Genomic DNA, 5,841 nt, shown 5'->3' with positions numbered 1-5,841 from the left:
GAATGTATTTTAGCCCAAAACTGAAAAGTGGGTATCAACAAGGCATGAGCTGTAACATTGACTGATTTCAATAAACCATGGCTTTTTATGTGAATTTTTCTACAAATGTGAGGTTCTTGTAAAGGCAAGTCTTCTTTCAGACCTTGTAGAATTGGTGAACCGCATTTACACGCTCCATTTACTTAAATTTGCCAATTTTATTTTAGTTTTATGTACATACCTGCATGTTGCTATTGGGCTGAGACCTGTAGGTAGTATGTAAACATTAATTAAAATACAGTGTACATGTTTTCATTTGTGTCATCTTTTTTGTGCCACAAAAAAAACTACTGTTAGTAAAATTTTATTTAAATGTATGTGTGGGCTTGATGGTATTTGTTGACACTTAATAACTTACTGGAGGATATGCACACTAATTATTACCACTATGTATTGTCACCCTACAGTGGATCAAATACTAACACACTGGTTTGCAACAATACTGTTGTCATTGCGATACTCTTTTCGTGAAGCTAAAAACTCAATTGAACTTGGTGAGTGCAAATAAGATCCTAGTAAGAGCACTTGTTTAGTGTAAATTATTTGACATAATATTTAGTCTCTAGATTGTCAAACTTTCCAGTTCTGGGGTACTCAATGCCATTCGTGTTGGATGGGATTGATAATTATATTTTTATTACCTTTCTTTGAAGTGTTATGTGTACCAATAAGAATAATAATAACAAATGTATCTACTTTTTGTCTCACTTTTAACCTGGTCACCATAGTCTATTTTATTGTCTCATTTCCAACAGGGCCACCGTAGTCTTTTCCAAATGTCGTCATGCTAGTAGGCTTTTAGGTCAATAGGGTAAATTTGCATCAAATTATTGGACAAAGAGCAAAGAAGAAAGCTGATAATAAACCAAGTTCAAAAAAGCAAGGTTGTAATCTATGTCAATAATATTAATGTTTTTCCTGGACTCAACTTTCGCTACATGTTTTTGTTAAAATTAATTTCAGGCCAAAAGAACATCGGGATTGGATATTAACAATTAACAACCTGTTCAATCAAATATTTGGTGATGATTTCATGGTATACATGTATGATAAAGACAAGGGCACAAGTGTTGACGAGACTATCGAATCAAACCTTTTGGAGTATCACCATGACCAGTGGGAGAGTGAATCCTTGCAGCAACAAACAATTTTTTCTCAAAAGGAAAATAATTTGAATGCTCCTATGCAGAATCGTGTCCCCAAACAGCTTGACTTCATTAATGTACAAACACCCCTGCAGCTGGAAGTGCCAAAGCAAACTCAACTAATGATGCTCCAAACTCCATCTGCGTTAAGGCTGGTTCTTCCAAACAGCCAGTTGTCATTCATGAGGTAGATGGGGCTGGGCAAACAAGCAGTCCTAGCAATGACAGAGGACAACTGCTTTGCACTCAGCCTCAGCACTATCCACAGCTTCGACAAGAGCTGAACTGGCTGCTGTGAATACAGTAGTCCCACCAGTATCGTCTATCACTAGCTTCCCTGCCCCTTTACAAGCTCAGATAGCATACAATGCTAATACAACCTTTGTAGATCCCTTTACTCTGTTGCAACGTCCATGTGACACAGTTGTCACAATAGCAGAGAAACTTTTGAGTAATGAGAGAGGAAAGGGAAAATTTCCATCTGGTGTTGTGATCCAAGGCTTTGGCCAGTTCTCAAAACAAGGTTTAAGGACTCTTCGAACATTCTGTACAATCACAGAAACAAACTATAAGGTGTCTTTCTGGACTAAATTGCACACCAGAAGAACTGATACTTCTTCAAGAGGTCCTCTGGAACCGACCAACATCAAGCCCAATTCTGAGATCTGATCGCAAATCCATTGATGTGATTTCTTTTTGTGACCTTTCTGAAGGACGGTGCATTGACAGCTTTGTCATTGATGTGTGTATTAGCAAATATATTGAAGAAAGCACCATTTGTGGAAAAGAGGACACAATGGACTTCCCAACAGAATTTTTGCAATGGATACAGGTTAATGACAAAGCTTTTAAAACTAGTCTACCTATTGGTAGTGAATGCTGACGTGTAATGGATGGCGAAAGGAATTGAGATTGAAAGCAGACCACTTTTTGTTGTGCTTTTGTGCAGCGTCTTTTCCAGCAGTTGTAGCATGTTTCGCAATGGTTTGAAATCTATGTTGCGTTCTAGAAATCATGAGGGCTGCTGCTGTGCAGCAACTTTTAATTGCATGGGAAAGGGGTGGTCAGGGGTACAAATGTTTCTTCTATCTAGTTGCCAGGATCTAATTGTTGAAAAGTGGGTTAACTTGACTCTGAACAAAACCATTGACCTTGGGTTAGTGCTATTCGTGCTTTGAGTAACCGGACCGAGAACTCAGTACAAGCAAAACAGAGGTTAATTTTCAACAATACAATTTAGTACTGAACTAATTCTAGGTTTAGGCAGGAAGGTATGACAAACCGACAAATGTACCCAGGAGGTGTGATAGTTGGTATTGTCTGAATGAAAGGGAGTCTGAATTGGTTTTATGAGCTGATTTGAGTAAAAGAAATGCATAAAATGTAAATGAATATAATAAGTTAAAGTTCAACGCAACTGAATCAACTTTACTTCAAGACAAACGTTTCAGCATGAACATGTATAGAAACCAATATAAACCTAACGAAGATAACATTAGAACGAAGCTTTTAGCCAGGTGGGCGTCCGGGTGTCCTGTGGACGCCCAGTTTTCAGGAAAACATTTTTTGAAAACATCTTGATGTCCAAGTTGATGGCTGTGAGGGTTTGTGGTTCTTTTAAATTTGTGTGAATAACACCATTTCATAGTTTGTTTTCCTAATGTTTGCATCATGTATGCTTTTGATCATCAGAGATGTCATTAATTCCTTATTTGAATTATTTAGTGGATGCCCACATGCTGGCTAAAAGCCTGATTAGAACTATTCTAACAGAACCATAATTATATAAGTGATTGGCGATTAGAAATAGGGGTAGTCTCTCCACATTGTAATGGTTGACTCGTATAAAATGAACAATAAAAACAGGAATAACAATATGTAAACTGAACATGTAAGGTTATGTTAAGTAATGTCCATCTGCATTGCAGAAACACTAGACAAATGATTGTTTGGGGTTAAAGTTGATAATCTCTGATTGTAACTGAAACGAATGTTTTGTACATGATGATCAAAAGTGTAATAAAGATTGAAAAGTTAAGATCTGCATTGTTTCAATGTTTTGTTCAGTGTAATGGACACGATGGACAGTTCAGGAGATCGCTAGAACTCGGTTGTTGTGAGTGTAGGTTATGGTTGCATTCACACTTAGAAGCATCTCTGTCAGGTCTTCTTCTGTCAGCTGGCTAAACTCTTTGTCTTGACCTGACTGTTGTTTGTAAATTGCATACAGCACTGAAAGCTTGTCATCAAAGATGGTCAGTGTTACGTCTTTTTCATCAGCTGTGACAAATAGTACTTTTGCAAGAGCTCTGTTTCTGCACTTTGTTTTTAGCTTTGCAATGCCACAGTTGGAACACCGGAATTATCTTGCCGCTATCATTTGAAGGCAAGGAGGAATTGCATTTGGTACAGGACAGATAAGTGGTGAGCCTTTCAACTGCTTCAGCTGGGCATGTGACTGTGTTCTGATATTTGTCCTTTGTGATTTCATCTTTTCTTTGTACTTGAGTAGTTGACGATTGGATAGTTGTCTGCTTATTAAGTGTTATGTACTTCTGTTGTTGGTAGCTCTTGACAATTGCCTTACAGAACTTGTAGGTGTTTCCTGACTGTATTCTTTTAGTGTCTTCTTCCCAAAGCACTAATCTCATGGATCCTGTTTCGTCGGTGAGTGTGCATTCTTGTTTTGTCAAAGTCTTGCCATTTGATGTTATGGTAGTTGGAAGTTCAATTTCTGTGACTCGCCCAGTGATGTTTACTTTGCTTTTAGCATTCTCATTTGCCATAATTTCTTGTATGCTGTGTGTGGACTGTGTGTCTTCCTGCTCTTCCTTTGTGATCTCGGTGAAGTCGAATGTGATTTCACTTTTAGTAGGGTCTGATAGTTTGGTTCTTTTATTGATGTGCACTTCGTCTTGATCGGTGTATTTGTTTCGTTTTATGTTGTAGTTAGTTATTTTGATAGGTGATGTGGATTCTATCTTGGCCTTGATGTGGGAATGTTTATCTGGCGAAAAACACACAGCCCTCATTGATTTGTCTTTTACTTGAAGAGTGGCATCGAAATAGTCGTTGTTTGCTTGGCTCCTCTTCATGGGGGACAAATTATGCAGATAGAAAATCAAAGGTGTATCTGGAAAAAAAAATAAGAAAAGAATGATTGTAATGTCTAGGATGTTGTTTAAAGTCGAGTCATATTGCAGTAAGCACCTTTAGAATAACAATTTCCTGTCCGTAATAGCAAGAATGTGCATTATCAGGAGAATCTTACAGTCATTCCATTATATGAAAATTCCAGTTGCCAACTGTTTACAGATGAAAAATTCATTCTATGTGTATGTTAAACTTATTTCAGTTGTTTGGCTTTACTACTTACTTTCTTCTTGTTTAGTAGGAGTGTGCATGAGGGTGCTGTGATCAGCCTGGCTGCTGGGAGGTGTTTGTGAGGAACCAGCCACAGCTTCATCTGATGGAGGTGTTCTTGAGGAACCAGCCACAGCTTCATCTGATAGGTCTTGAGGGTTGATGATTGATGGATTGTTATGTGATGATGCAAAATAATACTATAGACATCATTTAAGGCATTCAGTAAATGTGAAATGTATGTTACTAATAAAGCATTTCCTTATACACTGCTTTTACCGTATTTTATGGTTATTAATATTCGTGTTTCATTCAACTACAGTCAAAGCGACAACCTCGGGGATTGAAAATGGTTAATGAAGCTGGTTGCTTGAGGGAAAGTGCTCTGCTAGTTGAACAGAATCACAAACACTAGAAGTTGGTCTCATAGACATAATTACAAAGATTTAGATGTCCATTACAGTGGCAACAAATAAGTTGTGCTAGTATAATATGGCTATTTTTTTAGCTTAATTGTGCGAGATGATGTTTTGACCTACAGCTGTAGCAGCTTCTCCTTGTCGCTAGTTGGTAAACCTCAAAAGTGGTTGGTTAAGGAGCTGGTCGCCCGGAAGCCCCTAAAGTTGTCACTTTCGAGAGCTTTTCATTACAAAGTTTAAGTGACAAGTCTAATTTAAATTGTTGGTCGTTATCAGAGTAGGTCAATCATAGAGCTTCCACTGTACCAGTATGTTATTTTGTTTTACTTACTTTTGGTTTGTGTGGTGGGCGTGTGTTGTTTCTGAATTGAAGCAGCTGCAGGTTCTGGTGGAAAATAAAAATGGTTGCTATATTTACTGTAACAGGAATACAGAAAAGGGACATATAGTTGTAGTATTTGTTTGTTTTATTACTTACTTGTTGTTGTTCTTTTACGCATTCTGTAGCAACCCTAGTGAGGTAAAACATAGCAGACATAAGAAAACAATAATCTACCTAAGTGCATTTTGGTTATATCAAACAATTTTAGAGTAGTTTAAAGCTGTTTTGTCAGACAATTGTTTAAGCCTTTGTTCTTCTTTCAGCCTATATTTCAACAATTCTGAATTCTTGATTTTCTGTAGTCTCTCAAATGTCATAGGCTCAATGACTAATGAAGAGATGTTGCGTACTCTACTTATGGCAACATATGTAATTCCTAATGTGGATTCTTTTTTGCCAATATCAACCCAAGCTTTATTCGAAGTCATACCCTGACTTTTATGAATTGTCAATGCCCAAGCAAGTGTTAAAGGTAGCTGTTGCCTTTCATGCA

At 37.4% G+C, this 5,841-nt stretch overlaps 1 pseudogene; it reads left to right on the top strand.

Annotated features, from left to right (window-relative positions):
* Window positions 1-2,067, top strand: part of LOC138046296 (uncharacterized) — an 11,979-nt pseudogene extending 9,912 nt beyond the window's left edge.
* The last annotated feature ends 3,774 nt before the right edge of the window (window positions 2,068-5,841 follow it).

Source organism: Montipora capricornis, chromosome 4 (assembly GCF_036669925.1).
Source record: "Montipora capricornis isolate CH-2021 chromosome 4, ASM3666992v2, whole genome shotgun sequence".
Taxonomy (NCBI): domain Eukaryota; kingdom Metazoa; phylum Cnidaria; class Anthozoa; order Scleractinia; family Acroporidae; genus Montipora; species Montipora capricornis.
Note: the sequence above shows the minus strand (reverse complement) of the source record. Positions and strands in the feature narration are given on the sequence as shown.